The sequence below is a fragment of the Crinia signifera genome, unplaced genomic scaffold (assembly GCF_055691185.1).
Source record: "Crinia signifera unplaced genomic scaffold, ASM5569118v1 HAP2_SCAFFOLD_114, whole genome shotgun sequence".
NCBI lineage: Eukaryota > Metazoa > Chordata > Amphibia > Anura > Myobatrachidae > Crinia > Crinia signifera.
The window spans coordinates 203042-225000 of record NW_028142008.1 but is presented as its reverse complement, the minus strand read 5'-3'; the positions used below and the strand labels follow the sequence as shown (position 1 = coordinate 225000).

Below are 21959 nucleotides of genomic sequence, written 5' to 3'. Positions count from 1 at the left end.
GGGACACTACATTTTTTATATATATATATATATATATATATATATATATATATATATATATATATATATATATATTGGTAGGGAAGCTGAGTCACTCCAGGGTCTTTTTATGCAGGTTTATTGTAGATACATCAAAGATACATGTGCGGCAACAGGCTATACAGGTTGAGTATCCCATATCCGTCATCCGAATTATTCGGAAAACCATACATTCCAGAAAGTGAACCAATTTTTTTTTTTTTTTTGCTAAAAACTTACTGGGGACATCTGTCACAGCACTACTGGGGACATGATATGTAACTGGCACTACTGGGGACATGATATGTAACTGGCACTACTGATGACATGATATGTAACTGGCACTACTGATGACATGATATGTAACTGGCACTACTGGGGACATGATATGTAACTGGCACTACTGGGGACATGATATGTAACTGGCACTACTGGGGACATGATATGTAACTGGCACTACTGGGGACATGATATGTAACTGGCACTACTGGGGGACATGATATGTAACTGGCACTACTGAGGACATGATATGTAACTGGCACTACTGGGGACATGATATGTAACTGGCACTACTGGGGACATGATATGTAACTGGCACTACTGGGGGACATGATATGTAACTGGCACTACTGAGGACATGATATGTAACTGGCACTACTGGGGACATGATATGTAACTGGCACTACTGGGGACATGATATGTAACTGGCACTACTGGGGACATGATATGTAACTGGCACTACTGGGGACATGATATGTAACTGGCACTACTGGGGGACATGATATGTAACTGGCACTACTGGGGGACATGATGTGTGACTGGCACTATATATGTGTAATATAATGATTTCTTGGCATTAAATGTCAGTCTGAGATTGTACACAAACTTTGTTTCATGTTTTGAAACCTTGTTTTATGCACAAATAAAATATATTTGTGTTTATTTCATGTGTTTGATGTATATGTACAACATAAATGCAAGATACCTCAAGATACCTCATTGAAATATTAAAATATTCCGAAATACGGAATAGCCCGTTATCCAAAATTCTCCTGGTCCCGAGCATTTTGGATAAGGGATACTCAACCTGTATGTATAAAATATCTATCTATCTATTTGGTGGTAAAGCTTCTGCGCCTTCAGTGTTGACAAGGAAGATATTTTGTGACAATCCTTAAAGAACTTTCTATGTGCGTACCGAAAGTGATAAGCAGTTTCGAGTGTAATGATGTATTTCACTCCCAGATATTCATCCTTATCTTTTACTTCCAAGATCCGCCAGGAGGCGTGGAGATGTTCATTCGAATATGAAATATCCAAAAGGATGATATAAGGGTTTCAATAAGACAGTATCTGTGCAAAAGTGACTTTCTTTTTTCTAAAGTGCTTGTGCACGAAAAAATACTTATAGAGGTGAACAACGCCACCTTGTGGCTAGTGTTGATAACACACGTGTAATCACCCTGTGATAAAAATGGTTTTATATGAATAAATGATGGACTCACACTGGGGTTAGCTCTGTCCAGGTGCAGTTCCCATCTGGCATAATACAGGAGCCCTTAAAACCAAAAAAACTCCCAACAAAGGGAAAGGCTAATAGCGTGATATTGTTTTTATAAAACACATTTATTTAAAACAATACGCATAACAAATAAATCAGTAGTGGATGGACCCGTACATTTGACATAAAAACATAAGCTTATCTTATTTTAGTCATCGGGAACGGAGAGGTGTGTGCAGCCCCACCGGTTTCGTCCCTTTCTTATGTGCTGGGACTTCCTCAGGGGTTCAGAGAACTAAAGTGGGCGGGCCGGGCCGCAGATGTCACTAAAGGGGGCAGGCCCGGCCCCGCCGAAGATGCCGCCACTACAGGGGGAAGGTGCCGTGATGCCGGGGAAGCGCTGGGCATCGCCATCTAAGGTGGCGCTGGGCTTCCCCGTGCAAGCTGTCAGGCAGGCACCAGGCTGTTTTAGCGGGGCGCTGCTAGAGGGGCAGGGTGCATTTTGCCCTTAAAAATCGGGCAGGGCGCAGCGCCCCGCTAAAACAGCCTAGCGGGAACACTACTAATGACTGACTTGGAAGCTTGCCAAAACAAGACTGGATTTGTTTCTAAGGTTGATTGATTGTTGTGGTATTAATCTAACCACATTGTTTCCACCTTTTTGCAAAAAGACAGTGAGTTTGCAAAAGCGTGTGGGTATTTCCAAAATATAAAGGGTCCCATATCTAAATCTGTCCACACTAAAGCATGGTCTGACAATGCTATAGCTTCTATCTTAGTTTGGGTTGTTTTCGGTAACAGGGTTGATGAAATAAACATGTAGTCAATCCTGGACAGTGAGCCATGTGCAGCCGATACCCAGTTGGGTTGAGGCAACACCATAAATCTAACAACTGGAGTCTCCTAAGAAATGCTGGAATCCCCAGTACAGGGAGGGATCTTCTCCTTCCAATAAGTGTTTGATGGTCAAGTATATTGGAAGCCACTAAATGAAAGTCGCCTCCAATTATAAGAGGTAGGTGAGTATATGGCTATAGTACTGGAACCAATCAGTGAACAGTGGCCGCCCGGCAGCCAATCACTGTAGGTTTTACACGTTGCTGCCGCTGCGCACCCTAGGGTAGCAGCATGTTTTCTACATCTCCCGCGTTCCGTAGCGTCCGCGGTTACCAGGCAGCGCCAGTAGCTACCAGCCAGCGCCGGAAACAATGGCGAGGTTTGGGACTCCGTGCTGGCCCTCGCGTGTGTCCAGACCCCCATGCACCCCCAACGGTCACCCTGTATGAAAGGCAGGAGGCAGTGCGACATCGCTTCATCAGCAGCAGCAGGGCGCCCCCAGGAGAGGTGAGAGCCATGTGTGCTCAGCATTGCCCGCAGTGTGTATTGGCTGATATTGCCTTAAATGCCGCCCCCCGCCATGTAAGTCCACTCCGCTGCTGAGAGCGGGGGGGGGGGGGGTAACAGGATGGGATGCGGCTGTAACAGCCACTCTCAGCAGAGTAGGTGAGCGGACTGTCAGGGTGGCAGGGGACTGGATGTGGATAAAACAACTCAGAGCAGCGAGTCAGCTATTCTAGCCACATCCAGTCCCCCGCTGCGCTCATAGCCCGCTCACCTACTCTGCAGAGCAGCATGTCGGCCTTTCCAGCCTTTGGCAACAACCCCCCCTTCTGAGGCAACAAATGCCCCCAACTGTGGCAACGACCATAAAATGCCTGCCCCCCGTCTCATGGCAACCAGCATAAAACGCCCCCTCCCCTGTGGAAACCAGCATAATATGCCCCCCCCAGCATGTAACTCCTGCAAGGAGCATATAACCCCTAGCAACAAGCATGTAGGTGCTATAATATATACTGGCCATTACAGTCTGTACTATAATGTGTACTGGGCATAACAGGGTGTACTGGGCATAACGGTGTGTACTATAATGTGTACTGGGCATAACGGTGTGTACTGGGCATAACGGTGTGTACTGGGCATAATGGGGTGTACTATAATGTGTACTGGGCATAACGGTGTGTACTGGGCATAACGGTGTGTACTGGGCATAACGGGGTGTACTATAATGTGTACTGGGCATAACGGTGTGTACTGGGCATAAGTGTGTGCTGGAATGTGTACTGGGCATAACGGTGTGTGCTGTAATGTGTACTGGGCATAAGTGTGTGCTGGAATGTGTACTGGGCATAACAGTGTGTGCTGGAATGTGTACTGGGCATAACGGTGTGTGCTGGAATGTGTACTGGGCATAACGGTGTGTGCTGGAATGTGTACTGGTCATAACGGTGTGTGCTGGAATGTGTACTGGGCATAACGGTGTGTGCTGTAATGTGTACTGGGCATAAGTGTGTGCTGGAATGTGTACTGGGCATAACGGTGTGTACTGGGCATAACGGGGTGTACTGGGCATAACGGTGTGTACTATAATGTGTACTGGGCATAACGGTGTGTACTGGGCATAACGGGGTGTACTATAATGTGTACTGGGCATAACGGGGTGTACTGGGCATAACGGGGTGTACTATAATGTGTACTGGGCATAACGGTGTGTACTGGGCATAAGTGTGTGCTGGAATGTGTACTGGGCATAAGTGTGTGCTGGAATGTGTACTGGGCATAACAGTGTGTGCTGGAATGTGTACTGGGCATAACGGTGTGTACTGGGCATAAGTGTGTGCTGGAATGTGTACTGGGCATAAGTGTGTGCTGGAATGTGTACTGGGCATAACAGTGTGTGCTGGAATGTGTACTGGGCATAACGGTGTGTACTGGAATGTGTACTGGGCATAACGGTGTGTGCTGGAATGTGTACTGGGCATAACGGTGTGTACTGGGCATAACGGTGTGTGCTGGAATGTGTACTGGGCATAACAGTGTGTGCTGGAATGTGTACTGGGCATAACGGTGTGTGCTGGAATGTGTACTGGGCATAACAGTGTGTGCTGGAATGTGTACTGGGCATAACAGTGTGTGCTGGAATGTGTACTGGGCATAACGGTGTGTGCTGGAATGTGTACTGGGCATAACGGTGTGTGCTGGAATGTGTACTGGGCATAACGGTGTGTGCTGGAATGTGTACTGGGCATAACGGTGTGTGCTGGAATGTGTACTGGGCATAACGGTGTGTGCTGGAATGTGTACTGGGCATAACGGTGTGTGTGGAATGTGTACTGGGCATAACGGTGTGTGCTGGAATGTGTACTGGGCATAAGTGTGTGCTGGAATGTGTACTGGGCATAACGGTGTGTGCTGGAATGTGAATTGGTACTACTATGTGAACACACCACGCCCCCCTACACAAAAAAATGTCCTAAATTCGCCCTTCGGCGCGCACTGTTCAGGTTTGTATAGTTTCTAGTATATGGAGTGGGCCAATTGATACTTCCCCCCCCCCCCCCCCCCCCCCCAACCCACATGTGCCGTGCTGGGGAAAAGGGTAGAGGCGGCTTTATTCTGTTGGGACCCAGAAAATGTCGGGTAGGACCCCAATTTTTAGAAGTAAAGGGTCCCCGGGACCCACTTTTTTGGGTGGTTTTCGCGAACACTGCTTATAGTGTGTACACATGGTAAGATTTGGCTTCTGATGTTCCCAAAATAGTGAACATCGGAAGCCATATCGCAATCAAATCGCATGCTTTTTTAGGGCTTGCGAGCTTGATGCGCTGCCGATGCGTGCTCCCGTGTGAGAGCAAATCGGCAGCCAGATAGAGAGGGCAGGCAACACTATATAGTCTAAATTGTGCCCCTCTGGCATGCTGTGAGATGCGAGTCCCATCGCAGTCGCATCGGGACTCGCATCTCACAGCAGGATCTGCTGTGTGTACACACCTTCAGTGAGACCAGTCTGTGAGTGCCACCAATTTACACCAGTGTATGGGAGTTATTCCTATAACCATTGTCTCCTTATACTCAGGTGCAGAATCCGTATTGCCGTGACTTGTGTATGATCTCTGTAACTGGAGGCAGAAATATAACCGGATCCTCCTCTCCCCTCCGGTGTATGTGGGACACTGGGGCCGGCCAGCGATACGGGAGGATAAGGTGACTGTAACATTATCTTATCATATTGGGGACAGATCAGTACAGCAGGGAATGTGTTATACACTATGTCCAGTATCAATCAGCTGCTGTAATTGTCTGCAGCTAGCAGATTTGCCGGGGGCTATCCAATTATCCTGGACTAGTGTCCTGCCGCTGCTTCGCACAGGTACATGTGTTATAATAACGCTCCCCTGCCCAGACCCCTCCCCCTCACCAGCTGCTCTCTGTCCCAACTACTACTACTGCTTCCGCTGACACCTGAGTGCCCAGACAGCCACCCCGTCTCCTCACCAGCTGCTCTCCGTCCCAACCACTACTACTGCTTCCGCTGACACCTGAGCACACAGACAGCCACAGCCACCCCTTCCCCTCACCAGCTGCTCTCTGTCCAAACTACTACTGCTTCCGCTGACACCTGAGCACCCAGACAGCCACAGCCACCCCTTCCCCTCACCAGCTGCTCTCTGTCCCAACTACTACTGCTTCCGCTAACACCTGAGCACCCAGACAGCCACAGCCACCCCTTCCCCTCACCAGCTGCTCTCTGTCCCAACTACTACTACTGCTTCCGCTGACACCAGAGCGCCCAGACAGCCACAGCCACCCCTTCCTCTCACCAGCTGCTCTCCGTCCCAACTACTACTACTGCTTCCGCTGACACCTGAGCGCCCAGACAGCCAGTGGCAGCCAGAGCGCCCAGACTGCCACAGCCAGAGCGCCCAGACAGCCACAGCCAGAGCGCCCAGACAGCCACAGCCACCCCGTCCCCTCACCAGCTGCTCTCCGTCCCAACTACTACTACTGCTTCCGCTGACACCTGAGCACCCAGACAGCCACAGCCACCCCTTCCCCTCACCAGCTGCTCTCCGTCCCAACTGCTACTACTGCTTCCGCTGACACCTGAGTGCCCAGACAGCCACAGCCACCCCGTCCCCTCACCAGCTGCTCTCCATCCCAACTACTACTACTGCTTCCGCTGACACCTGAGCACCCAGACAGCCACAGCCACCCCTTCCCCTCACCAGCTGCTCTCCGTCCCAACTGCTACTACTGCTTCCGCTGACACCTGAGCACCCAGACAGCAACAGCCACCCCTTCCCCTCACCAGCTGCTCTCTGTCCCAACTACTACTACTGCTTCCGCTGACACCTGAGCGCCCAGACAGCCACAGCCACCCCTTCCCCTCACCAGCTGCTCTCCGTCCCAACTACTACTACTGCTTCCGCTGACACCTGAGCACCCAGACAGCAACAGCTACCCTTCCCCTCACCAGCTGCTCTCCGTCCCAACTACTACTACTGCTTCCGCTGACACCTGAGCGCCCAAACAGCCACAGCCACCCCTTCCCCTCACCAGCTGCTCTCTGTCCCAACTACTACTGCTTCCGCTGACACCTGAGCGCCCAGACAGCCACAGCCACCCCTTCCCCTCACCAGCTGTTCTCCGTCCCAACTACTACTACTGCTTCCGCTGACACCTGAGCACCCAGACAGCCACAGCCACCCCTTCCCCTCACCAGCTGCTCTCCGTCCCAACTACTACTGCTTCCGCTGACACCTGAGCGCCCAGACAGCCACAGCCACCCCTTCCCCTCCCCAGCTGCTCTCCGTCCCAACTACTACTACTGCTTCCGCTGACACCTGAGCGCCCAGACAGCCACAGCCACCCCTTCCCCTCATCAGCTGCTCTCCGTCCCAACTACTACTACTGTTTCCGCTGACACCTGAGCGCCCAGACAGCCAGTGGCAGCCACAGCCAGAGCGCCCAGACAGCCACCCCTTCCCCTCACCAGCTGCTCTCCGTCCCAACTACTACTACTGCTTCCGCTGACACCTGAGCACCCAGACAGCCACAGCCACCCCTTCCCCTCACCAGCTGCTCTCCGTCCCAACTACTACTGCTTCCGCTGACACCTGAGCGCCCAGACAGCCACAGCCACCCCTTCCCCTCACCAGCTGCTCTCCGTCCCAACTACTACTACTGCTTCCGCTGACACCTGAGCACCCAGACAGCCACAGCCACCCCTTCCCCTCACCAGCTGATCTCTGTCCCAACTACTACTACTTCCGCTGACACCTGAGCGCCCAGACAGCCACAGCCACCCCTCCCCCTCACCAGCTGCTCTCCGTCCCAACTACTACTACTGCTTCCGCTGACACCTGAGCACCCAGACAGCCACAGCCACCCCTTCCCCTCACCAGCTGCTCTCCGTCCCAACTACTACTACTGCTTCCGCTGACACCTGACCACCCAGACAGCCACAGCCACCCCGTCCCCTCACCAGCTGCTCTCTGTCCCAACTACTACTACTGCTTCCGCTGACACCTTAGCGCCCATACAGCCACAGCCACCCCTTCCCCTCACCAGCTGCTCTCTGTCCCAACTACTACTACTGCTTCCGCTGACACCTGAGCACCCAGACAGCCACAGCCACCCCTTCCCCTCACCAGCTGCTCTCCGTCCCAACTACTACTACTGCTTCCGCTGACACCTGAGCACCCAGACAGCCACAGCCACCCCTTCCCCTCACCAGCTGCTCTCCGTCCCAACTACTACTACTGCTTCCGCTGACACCTGACCACCCAGACAGCCACAGCCACCCCGTCCCCTCACCAGCTGCTCTCTGTCCCAACTACTACTACTGCTTCCGCTGACACCTTAGCGCCCATACAGCCACAGCCACCCCTTCCCCTCACCAGCTGCTCTCTGTCCCAACTACTACTACTGCTTCCGCTGACACCTGAGCACCCAGACAGCCACAGCCACCCCTTCCCCTCACCAGCTGCTCTCCGTCCCAACTACTACTACTGCTTCCGCTGACACCTGAGCACCCAGACAGCCACAGCCACCCCTTCCCCTCACCAGCTGCTCTCCGTCCCAACTACTACTACTGCTTCCGCTGACACCTGAGCGCCCAGACAGCCACAGCCACCCCTTCCCCTCACCAGCTGCTCTCCGTCCCAACTACTACTACTGCTTCCGCTGACACCTGAGCGCCCAGACAGCCAGTGGCAGTGGCAGCCACAGCCAGAGCGCCCAGACAGCCACCCCTTCCCCTCACCAGCTGCTCTCCTTCCCAACTGCTACTCCTGCTTCCGCTGACACCTGAGCGCCCAGACAGCCACAGCCAGAGACACCACCACGTGCCATGTGACCCACGCAGCCCAATCAGCTGTGCAGTCCCATTAATGGGCTTGCTGGCACTCTTAGTTCCACAGCAAAACCAATAGTTAAAAGCACACTGACAAGAAAAGTAAAACTTTATATCACACAGAGCCCATTCATCCCATTGTCCACTAGAATTCCAGTATTGGTACCTGTGGAGGCGAATCATCCTTACATCTCCTAGGTGTGGATCGGTCCTCTTTGTTCCATGTAGGCATCCACGTACTTAGCAAAATAAACAAACGCCGGTACCCAAGCCAGCACGGACACGGAGGAGACGCAGGATGACTATATTTACATCCTGCGGCTCCGCCCCCGAATAGCGTTATTGGCCACCTAGTGGCCAATCAGGAGCACTAACGTGTATATAAAGGGGTATCTGGGTGACCGCTCCATCATAGTATCTTACATATTAATCTGTGCTCAAAAAGGGGAGGGGGTTGAAGGTCCGCACAGACTAACAATCTATATACTTATTTAGAAACCAACTTTTAAACTACACACTGGATAGATTCTGGTAGTTGGATAGTTGGCGGTGCGCCCAGCGTTTGAGATCAATGGTTGTACACTGGGGATTTTTCTGTCAGAGGAGAGGCTGACAAAGAAAGAAAAAAACGCTTTTTGGGCGCACTCTTTTTGTTAATGAAATTATTGAATGATTTAAAACATAGCTTTTATTAAGGACTTTTTGCTAAAAAAAGTTGGCACATTTGGTAAAAAATGTAGTGTGATCCTTTTAAATAATGTAATTTAATTTGAGGATTATTCGTTAATTTGTCACACTTTACTTTATCATTTGAGCACTGTTGTGATCATAAATACAATTATCTGTGATCATAGGCAGTAAAATAAGATTTTACTGCCTATGATCACAGATAATTGTATTTATGATCACAACAGTGCTCAAATGATAAAGTAAAGTGTGACAAATTAACGAATAATCCTCAAATTAAATTACATTATTTAAAAGGATCACACTACATTTTTTACCAAATGTGCCAACTTTTTTTAGCAAAAAGTCCTTAATAAAAGCTATGTTTTAAATCATTCAATAATTTCATTAACAAAAAGAGTGCGCCCAAAAAGCGTTTTTTTCTTTCTTTGTCAGCCTCTCCTCTGACAGAAAAATCCCCAGTGTACAAATATTACTCTGTGCAGCAGGTTAGTGTATATAAAGGGGTATCTAGGTGACAGCGCCATCATACTATCTTACATATTACTCTGTGCAGCAGGTTAGTGTATGTAAAGGGGTATCTAGGTGACAGCGCCATCATAGTATCTTACATATTACTCTGTGCAGCAGGTTAGTGTATATAAAGGGGTATCTAGGTGACAGCTCCATCATAGTATCTTTCATATTTCTCTGTGCAGCAGGTCAGTGTATATAAAGGGGTATCTAGGTGACAGCTCCATCATAGTATCTTACATGTTACTCTGTGCAGCAGGTCAGTGTATATAAAGGGGTATCTAGGAGACAGCTCCATCATAGTATCTTACATGTTACTCTGTGCAGCAGGTTAATGTGTATAAAGGGGTATCTAGGTGACAGCTCCATCATAGTATCTTACATATTACTCTGTGCAGCAGGTTAGTGTATATAAAGGGGTATCTAGGTGACAGCTCCATCATAGTATCTTACATATTAGTCTGTGCAGCAGGTTAGTGTATATAAAGGGGTATCTAGGTGACAGCTCCATCATAGTATCTTACATATTACTCTATGCAGCAGGTTAGTGTATATAAAGGGGTATCTAGGTGACAGCTCCATCATAGTATCATACATATTACTCTGTGCTGCAGGTTAGTGTATATAAAGGGGTATCTAGGTGACAGCTCCATCATAGTATCCTACATATTACTCTGTACATCAGGTTAGTGTATATAAAGTGGTATCTAGGTGACGGCTTTATCATAGTATCTTACATATTACTCTGTGCAGCAGGTTAGTGTATATAAAGGGGTATCTAGGTGACAGCTTCATCATAGTATCTTACATATTACTCTGTGCAGCAGGTTAGTGTATATAAAGGGGTATCTAGGTGACAGCTCCATCATAGTATCATACATATTGCTCTGTGCTGCAGGTTAGTGTATATAAAGGGGTATATAGGTGACAGCTCCATCATAGTATCTTACATATTACTATGTGCAGCAGGTTAGTGTATATAAAGGGGTATCTAGGTGACAGCTACATCATAGTATCTTACATATTACTCTGTGCATCAGGTTAGTGTATATAAAGGGGTATCTAGGTGACAGCTCCATCATAGTATCTTACATATTACTCTGTGCATCAGGTTAGTGTATATAAAGGGGTATCTAGGTGACCGCTCCATCATAGTATCTTACATATTACTCTGTGCATCAGGTTAGTGTATATAAAGGGGTATCTAGGTGACATCTCCATCATAGTATCCTACATATTACTCTGTGCAGCAGGTCGGTGTATATAAAGGGGTATCTAGGTGACAGCTCCATCATAGTATCTTACATGTTACTCTGTGCAGCAGGTCAGTGTATATAAAGGGGTATCTAGGAGACAGCTCCATCATAGTATCTTACATGTTACTCTGTGCAGCAGGTTAATGTGTATAAAGGGGTATCTAGGTGACAGCTCCATCATAGTATCTTACATATTACTCTGTGCAGCAGGTTAGTGTATATAAAGGGGTATCTAGGTGACAGCTCCATCATAGTATCTTACATATTAGTCTGTGCAGCAGGTTAGTGTATATAAAGGGGTATCTAGGTGACAGCTCCATCATAGTATCTTACATATTACTCTATGCAGCAGGTTAGTGTATATAAAGGGGTATCTAGGTGACAGCTCCATCATAGTATCATACATATTACTCTGTGCTGCAGGTTAGTGTATATAAAGGGGTATCTAGGTGACAGCTCCATCATAGTATCCTACATATTACTCTGTACATCAGGTTAGTGTATATAAAGTGGTATCTAGGTGACGGCTTTATCATAGTATCTTACATATTACTCTGTGCAGCAGGTTAGTGTATATAAAGGGGTATCTAGGTGACAGCTTCATCATAGTATCTTACATATTACTCTGTGCAGCAGGTTAGTGTATATAAAGGGGTATCTAGGTGACAGCTCCATCATAGTATCATACATATTGCTCTGTGCTGCAGGTTAGTGTATATAAAGGGGTATATAGGTGACAGCTCCATCATAGTATCTTACATATTACTATGTGCAGCAGGTTAGTGTATATAAAGGGGTATCTAGGTGACAGCTACATCATAGTATCTTACATATTACTCTGTGCATCAGGTTAGTGTATATAAAGGGGTATCTAGGTGACAGCTCCATCATAGTATCTTACATATTACTCTGTGCATCAGGTTAGTGTATATAAAGGGGTATCTAGGTGACCGCTCCATCATAGTATCTTACATATTACTCTGTGCATCAGGTTAGTGTATATAAAGGGGTATCTAGGTGACATCTCCATCATAGTATCTTACATATTAGTCTGTGCAGCAGGTTAGTGTATATAAAGGGGTATCTAGGTGACATCTCCATCATGGTATCTTACATATTACTCTATGCAGCAGGTTAGTGTATATAAAGGGGTATCTAGGTGACCGCTCCATCATAGTATCTTACATATTACTCTGTGCATCAGGTTAGTGTATATAAAGGGGTATCTAGGTGACAGCTCCATCATAGTATCTTACATATTACTCTGTGCAGCAGGTTAGTGTATATAAAGGGGTATCTAGGTGACAGCTCCATCATAATATCTTACAAATTACTCTGTGTATCAGGTTAGTGTATATAAAGGGGTATCTAGGCGACGGCTCCATCATAGTATCTTACATATTACTCTGTGCAGCAGGTTAGTGTATATAAAGGGGTATCTAGGTGACGGCTCCATCATAGTATCTTACATATTACTCTGTGCTGCAGGTTAGTGTATATAAAGGGGTATCTAGGTGACAGCTCCATCATAGTATCCTACATATTACTCTGTGCAGCAGGTTAGTGTATATAAAGGGGTATCTAGGTGACATCTCCATCATAGTATCTTACATATTACTCTGTGCAGCGGGTAAGTGTATATAAAGGGATATCTAGGTGTCAGCTCCATCATAGTATCCTACATATTACTCTGTGCAGCGGGTTAGTGTATATAAAGGGGTATCTAGGTGACAGCTCCATCATAGTATCTTACATATTACTCTGTACAGCGGGTTAGTGTATATAAAGGGGTATCTAGGTGACCGCTCCATCATAGTATCTTACATATTACTCTGTGCATCAGGTTAGTGTATATAAAGGGGTATCTAGGTGACAGCTCCATCATAGTATCTTACATATTACTCTGTGCAGCAGGTTAGTGTATATAAAGGGGTATCTAGTTGACATCTCCATCATAGTATCTTACATATTACTATGTGCATCAGTTTAGTGTATATAAAGGGGTATCTAGGTGACAGCTCCATCATAGTATCTTACATATTACTCTGTGCAGCAGGTTAGTGTATATAAAGGGGTATCTAGGTGACATCTCCATCATAGTATCTTACATATTACTCTGTGCAGCGGGTAAGTGTATATAAAGGGATATCTAGGTGTCAGCTCCATCATAGTATCCTACATATTACTCTGTGCAGCGGGTTAGTGTATATAAAGGGGTATCTAGGTGACAGCTCCATCATAGTATCTTACATATTACTCTGTACAGCGGGTTAGTGTATATAAAGGGGTATCTAGGTGACCGCTCCATCATAGTATCTTACATATTACTCTGTGCATCAGGTTAGTGTATATAAAGGGGTATCTAGGTGTGAGCTCCATCATAGTATCTTACATATTACTCTGTGCAGCAGGTTGGTGTATATAAAGGGGTATCTAGGTGACAGCTCCATCATAGTATCTTACATATTACTCTGTGCAGCAGGTTAGTGTATATAAAGGGGTATCTAGGTGACATCTACATCATAGTATCTTACATATTACTCTGTGCAGCAGGTTAGTGTATATAAAGGGGTATCTAGGTGACAGTTCCATCATAGTATCTTACATATTACTCTGTGCATCAGGTTAGTGTATATAAAGGGGTATCTAGGTGACCGCTACATCATAGTATCTTACATATTACTCTGTGCACCAGGTTAGTGTATATAAAGGGGTATGTAGGTGACAGATCCATCATAGTATTTTACATAGTGTATATAAAGGGGTATCTAGGTGACAGCGCCATCATAGTATCTTACATATTACTCTGTGCAGCAGGTTAGTGTATATAAAGGGGTATCTAGGTGACAGCTCCATCATAGTATCTTTCATATTTCTCTGTGCAGCAGGTCAGTGTATATAAAGGGGTATCTAGGTGACAGCTCCATCATAGTATCTTACATGTTACTCTGTGCAGCAGGTTAGTGTATATAAAGGGGTATCTAGGAGACAGCTCCATCATAGTATCTTACATGTTACTCTGTGCAGCAGGTTAATGTGTATAAAGGGGTATCTAGGTGACAGCTCCATCATAGTATCTTACATATTACTCTGTGCAGCAGGTTAGTGTATATAAAGGGGTATCTAGGTGACAGCTCCATCATAGTATCTTACATATTAGTCTGTGCAGCAGGTTAGTGTATATAAAGGGGTATCTAGGTGACAGCTCCATCATAGTATCATACATATTACTCTGTGCTGCAGGTTAGTGTATATAAAGGGGTATCTAGGTGACAGCTCCATCATAGTATCCTACATATTACTCTGTACATCAGGTTAGTGTATATAAAGTGGTATCTAGGTGACGGCTTTATCATAGTATCTTACATATTACTCTGTGCAGCAGGTTAGTGTATATAAAGGGGTATCTAGGTGACAGCTTCATCATAGTATCTTACATATTACTCTGTGCAGCAGGTTAGTGTATATAAAGGGGTATCTAGGTGACAGCTCCATCATAGTATCATACATATTACTCTGTGCTGCAGGTTAGTGTATATAAAGGGGTATATAGGTGACAGCTCCATCATAGTATCTTACATATTACTATGTGCAGCAGGTTAGTGTATATAAAGGGGTATCTAGGTGACAGCTACATCATAGTATCTTACATATTACTCTGTGCATCAAGTTAGTGTATATAAAGGGGTATCTAGGTGACAGCTCCATCATAGTATCTTACATATTACTCTGTGCATCAGGTTAGTGTATATAAAGGGGTATCTAGGTGACCGCTCCATCATAGTATCTTACATATTACTCTGTGCAGCAGGTTAGTGTATATAAAGGGGTATCTAGGTGACATCTCCATCATAGTATCTTACATATTAGTCTGTGCAGCAGGTTAGTGTATATAAAGGGGTATCTAGGTGACATCTCCATCATGGTATCTTACATATTACTCTATGCAGCAGGTTAGTGTATATAAAGGGGTATCTAGGTGACCGCTCCATCATAGTATCTTACATATTACTCTGTGCATCAGGTTAGTGTATATAAAGGGGTATCTAGGTGACAGCTCCATCATAGTATCTTACATATTACTCTGTGCAGCAGGTTAGTGTATATAAAGGGGTATCTAGGTGACAGCTCCATCATAATATCTTACAAATTACTCTGTGTATCAGGTTAGTGTATATAAAGGGGTATCTAGGCGACGGCTCCATCATAGTATCTTACATATTACTCTGTGCAGCAGGTTAGTGTATATAAAGGGGTATCTAGGTGACGGCTCCATCATAGTATCTTACATATTACTCTGTACATCAGGTTAGTGTATATAAAGGGGTATCTAGGTGACGGCTCTATCATAGTATCCTACATATTACTCTGTGCAGCAGGTTAGTGTATATAAAGGGGTATCTAGGTGACCGCTCCATCATAGTATCTTACATATTACTATGTGCATCAGTTTAGTGTATATAAAGGGGTATCTAGGTGACAGCTCCATCATAGTATCTTACATATTACTCTGTGCAGCAGGTTAGTGTATATAAAGGGGTATCTAGGTGACATCTCCATCATAGTATCTTACATATTACTCTGTGCAGCAGGTTAGTGTATATAAAGGGGTATCTAGGTGACATCTCCATCATAGTATCTTACATATTACTCTGTGCAGCGGGTAAGTGTATATAAAGGGATATCTAGGTGTCAGCTCCATCATAGTATCCTACATATTACTCTGTGCAGCGGGTTAGTGTATATAAAGGGGTATCTAGGTGACAGCTCCATCATAGTATCTTACATATTACTCTGTGCAGCAGGTTAGTGTATATAAAGGGGTATCTAGTTGACATCTCCATCATAGTATCTTACATATTACTATGTGCATCAGTTTAGTGTATATAAAGGGGTATCTAGGTGACAGCTTCATCATAGTATCTTACATATTACTCTGTGCAGCAGGTTAGTGTATATAAAGGGGTATCTAGGTGACATCTCCATCATAGTATCTTACATATTACTCTGTGCAGCGGGTAAGTGTATATAAAGGGATATCTAGGTGTCAGCTCCATCATAGTATCCTACATATTACTCTGTGCAGCGGGTTAGTGTATATAAAGGGGTATCTAGGTGACAGCTCCATCATAGTATCTTACATATTACTCTGTACAGCGGGTTAGTGTATATAAAGGGGTATCTAGGTGACCGCTCCATCGTAGTATCTTACATATTACTCTGTGCATCAGGTTAGTGTATATAAAGGGGTATCTAGGTGTGAGCTCCATCATAGTATCTTACATATTACTCTGTGCAGCAGGTTAGTGTATATAAAGGGGTATCTAGGTGACCGCTCCATCATAGTATCTTACATATTACTATGTGCATCAGTTTAGTGTATATAAAGGGGTATCTAGGTGACAGCTCCATCATAGTATCTTACATATTACTCTGTGCAGCAGGTTAGTGTATATAAAGGGGTATCTAGGTAACATCTCCATCATAGTATCTTACATATTACTCTGTGCAGCGGGTAAGTGTATATAAAGGGATATCTAGGTGTCAGCTCCATCATAGTATCCTACATATTACTCTGTGCAGCGGGTTAGTGTATATAAAGGGGTATCTAGGTGACAGCTCCATCATAGTATCTTACATATTACTCTGTGCAGCGGGTTAGTGTATATAAAGGGGTATCTAGGTGACCGCTCCATCATAGTATCTTACATATTACTCTGTACAGCGGGTTAGTGTATATAAAGGGGTATCTAGGTGACCGCTCCATCATAGTATCTTACATATTACTCTGTGCAGCAGGTTAGTGTATATAAAGGGGTATCTAGGTGTGAGCTCCATCATAGTATCTTACATATTACTCTGTGCAGCAGGTTAGTGTATATAAAGGGGTATCTAGGTGACCGCTCCATCATAGTATCTTACATATTACTATGTGCAGCAGTTTAGTGTATATAAAGGGGTATCTAGGTGACAGCTCCATCATAGTATCTTACATATTACTCTGTGCAGCAGGTTAGTGTATATAAAGGGGTATCTAGGTGACATCTCCATCATAGTATCTTACATATTACTCTGTGCAGCAGGTTAGTGTATATAAAGGGGTATCTAGGTGACATCTCCATCATAGTATCTTACATATTACTCTGTGCAGCGGGTAAGTGTATATAAAGGGATATCTAGGTATCAGCTCCATCATAGTATCCTACATATTACTCTGTGCAGCGGGTTAGTGTATATAAAGGGGTATCTAGGTGACAGCTCCATCATAGTATCTTACATATTACTCTGTACAGCGGGTTAGTGTATATAAAGGGGTATCTAGGTGACCGCTCCATCATAGTATCTTACATATTACTCTGTGCATCAGGTTAGTGTATATAAAGGGGTATCTAGGTGACGGCTCCATCATAGTATCTTACATATTACTCTGTGCAGCAGGTTAGTGTATATAAAGGGGTATCTAGTTGACATCTCCATCATAGTATCTTACATATTAGTCTGTGCAGCAGGTTAGTGTATATAAAGGGGTATCTAGGTGACAGCTCCATCATAGTATCTTACAAATTACTCTGTGTATCAGGTTAGTGTATATAAAGGGGTATCTAGGTGACGGCTCCATCATAGTATCTTACATATTACTCTGTGCAGCAGGTTAGTGTATATAAAGGGGTATCTAGGTGACGGCTCCATCATAGTATCTTACATATTACTCTGTACATCAGGTTAGTGTATATAAAGGGGTATCTAGGTGACGGCTCTATCATAGTATCCTACATATTACTCTGTGCAGCAGGTTAGTGTATATAAAGGGGTATCTAGGTGACATCTCCATCATAGTATCTTACATATTACTCTGTGCAGCAGGTTAGTGTATATAAAGGGGTATCTAGGTGACGGCTCTATCATAGTATCCTACATATTACTCTGTGCAGCAGGTTAGTGTATATAAAGGGGTATCTAGGTGACATCTCTATCATAGTATTTTACATATTACTCTGTACATCAGGTTAGTGTATATAAAGGGGTATCTAGGTGACGGCTCTATCATTGTATCCTACATATTACTCTGTGCAGCAGGTTAGTGTATATAAAGGGGTATCTAGGTGACATCTCCATCATAGTATCTTACATATTACTCTGTGCAGCAGGTTAGTGTATATAAAGGGGTATCTAGGTGACAGCTCCATCATAGTATCTTACATATTACTCTGTGCAGCAGGTAAGTGTATATAAAGGGGTATCTAGGTGATGGCTCCATCATAGTATCTTACATATTACTCTGTGCAGCAGGTTAGTGTATATAAAGGGGTATCTAGGTGACAGCTCCATCATAGTATCTTACATATTACTCTGTGCAGCAGGTTAGTTTATATAAAGGGGTATCTAGGTGACCGCTCCATCATAGTATCTTACATATTACTCTGTGCAGCAGGTTAGTGTATATAAAGGGGTATCTAGGTGACAGCTCCATCATAGTATCTTACATATTACTCTGTGCAGCAGGTTAGTGTATATAAAGGGGTATCTAGTTGACGGCTCCATCATAGTATCCTACATATTACTCTGTACATCAGGTTAGTCTATATAAAGGGGTATCTAGGTGACGGCTCCATCATAGTATCTTACATATTACTCTGTGCATCAGGTTAGTGTATATAAACGGGTATCTAGGTGACAGCTCCATCATAGTATCTTACATATTACTCTGTGCAGCAGGTTAGTGTATATAAAGGGGTATCTAGGTGACAGCTCCATCATAGTATCTTACCTATTAGTCTGTGCAGCAGGTTAGTGTATATAAAGGGGTATCTAGGTGACAGCTCCATCATAATATCTTACAAATTACTCTGTGTATCAGGTTAGTGTATATAAAGGGGTATCTAGGCGACGGCTCCATCATAGTATCTTACATATTACTCTGTGCAGCAGGTTAGTGTATATAAAGGGGTATCTAGGTGACGGCTCCATCAGAGTATCTTACATATTACTCTGTACATCAGGTTAGTGTATATAAAGGGGTATCTAGGTGACGGCTCTATCATAGTATCCTACATATTACTCTGTGCAGCAGGTTAGTGTATATAAAGGGGTATCTAGGTGACATCTCCATCATAGTATCTTACATATTACTCTGTGCAGCAGGTTAGTGTATATAAAGGGGTATCTAGGTGACGGCTCTATCATAGTATCCTACATATTACTCTGTGCAGCAGGTTAGTGTATATAAAGGGGTATCTAGGTGACATCTCCATCATAGTATCTTACATATTACTCTGTACATCAGGTTAGTGTATATAAAGGGGTATCTAGGTGACGGCTCTATCATTGTATCCTACATATTACTCTGTGCAGCAGGTTAGTGTATATAAAGGGGTATCTAGGTGACCTCTCCATCATAGTATCTTACATATTACTCTGTGCAGCAGGTTAGTGTATATAAAGGGGTATCTAGGTGACAGCTCCATCATAGTATCTTACATATTACTCTGTGCAGCAGGTAAGTGTATATAAAGGGGTATCTAGGTGTTGGCTCCATCATAGTATCTTACATATTACTCTGTGCAGCAGGTTAGTGTATATAAAGGGGTATCTAGGTGACAGCTCCATCATAGTATCTTACATATTACTCTGTGCAGCAGGTTAGTGTATATAAAGGGGTATCTAGGTGACCGCTCCATCATAGTATCTTACATATTACTCTGTGCAGCAGGTTAGTGTATATAAAGGGGTATCTAGGTGACGGCTCCATCATAGTATCTTACATATTACTCTGTGCAGCAGGTTAGTGTATATAAAGGGGTATCTAGGTGACAGCTCCATCATAGTATCCTACATATTACTCTGTACATCAGGTTAGTCTATATAAAGGGGTATCTAGGTGACGGCTCCATCATAGTATCTTACATATTACTCTGTGCATCAGGTTAGTGTATATAAAGGGGTATCTAGGTGACGGCTCCATCATAGTATCTTACATATTACTCTGTGCAGCAGGTTAGTGTATATAAAGGGGTATCTAGGTGACACCTCCATCATAGTATCCTACATATTACTCTTTGCAGCAGGTTAGTGTATATAAAGGGGTATCTAGGTGACTGCTCCATCATAGTATCTTACATATTACTCTGTGCAGCAGGTTAGTGTATATAAAGGGGTATCTAGGTGACGGCTCCATCATAGTATCTTACATATTACTCTGTGCATCAGGTTAGTGTATATAAAGGGGTATCTAGGTGACTGCTCCATCATAGTATCTTACATATTACTCTGTGCATCAGGTTAGTGTATATAAAGGGGTATCTAGGTGACGGCTCCATCATAGTATCTTACATATTACTCTGTGCAGCAGGTTAGTGTATATAAAGGGGTATCTAGGTGACATCTCCATCATAGTATCTTACATATTACTCTGTGCAGCAGGTTAGTGTATATAAAGGGGTATCTAGGTGACGGCTCCATCATAGTATCTTACATATTACTCTGTGCAGCAGGTTAGTGTATATAAAGGGGTATCTAGGTGACGGCTCCATCATAGTATCTTACATATTACTCTGTGCAGCAGGTTAGTGTATATAAAGGGGTATCTAAGTGACATCTCCATCATAGTATCTTACATATTGCTCTGTGCAGCAGGTTAGTGTATATAAAGGGGTATCTAGGTGACATCTCCATCATAGTATCTTACATATTACTCTGTGCAGCAGGTTAGTGTATATAAAGGGGTATCTAGGTGACAGCTCCATCATAGTATCTTACATATCACTCTGTGCAGCAGGTTAGTGTATATAAAGGGGTATCTAGGTGACAGCTCCATCATAGTATCTTACATATTACTCTATGCAGCAGGTTAGTGTATATAAAGTGGTATCTAGGTGTCAGCTCCATCATAGTATCTTACATATTACTCTGTGCAGCAGGTTAGTGTATATAAAGGGGTATCTAGGTGACAGCTCCATCATAGTATCTTACATATTACTCTGTGCAGCAGGTTAGTGTATATAAAGGGGTATCTAGGTGACAGCTCCATCATAGTATCTCACATACTACTCTGTGATGCAGGTTAGTGTGTATAGAGGGGTATCTAGGTGACCGCTCCATCACAGTATCTTACATATTACTCCCCCATTCGCGACCAGTCGGGTTACACCTAACATGTGAGTGCACTTTATCTCAGTAGCGCCAAATGTCTTTTCATGTAACTTTTTTGTTAAATGTATATTATTTACAAAGTGATGCGAATAGGACACACAAGCAGCTTCTGTTTATTAAAATATGTGGCATTCCTATATACTGTGTGTGACCACTGCTGTATCTGTATAGGAAAAACTGGAAAACACTAAAGTAGCATTTCGGTACTCTTTACTTAGCACGGCGGCCATCGCGGGCATTGAATGCACTTAAAAATCGGGTGCGACGCGACCGACGCGATGGCCGCGATGTCCCATAGGGAACAATGTTAAAAGTCTCAATGGACGCGATTTTACTGTTTAATGCCTCAATGGACCCGATTTTTCCATAGGAAACAATGTTAAATAGGCCACAGAGGCCAAATAGTCCCCCTGAAGTGTGAAATGGCCCCCACAATTGTTAACGCCACCCCACGATCAACGTGAACCCGAAGCGTGGCGAGCGGCGGCGGTACGCGTCCTCTGACCTTTTCATACCCCCACTATCCACGTCGGCGTGGAGTTGAGAATAGAACAGTGTGGCGAGCGCAGCGAGCCACCGAGCCCGAAGCGTGGCGAGCGCAGCAAGCCCCGCGAGGGGACGCGGATATCTTCACAGGTAAACG

General features: G+C 44.6%; 1 pseudogene across 1 annotated transcript in view; it reads left to right on the top strand.

Moving 5' to 3' along the window:
* The window catches only part of LOC146052741 (uncharacterized), a 64979-nt pseudogene that overhangs the window by 2506 nt on the left and 40514 nt on the right, over window positions 1-21959 (top strand). Inside the window, exon 2 of the transcript XR_014467627.1 lies at window positions 5433-5560. The product of XR_014467627.1 is annotated as an uncharacterized LOC146052741 (transcript). The remainder of the gene's footprint in view (window positions 1-5432; window positions 5561-21959) is intronic.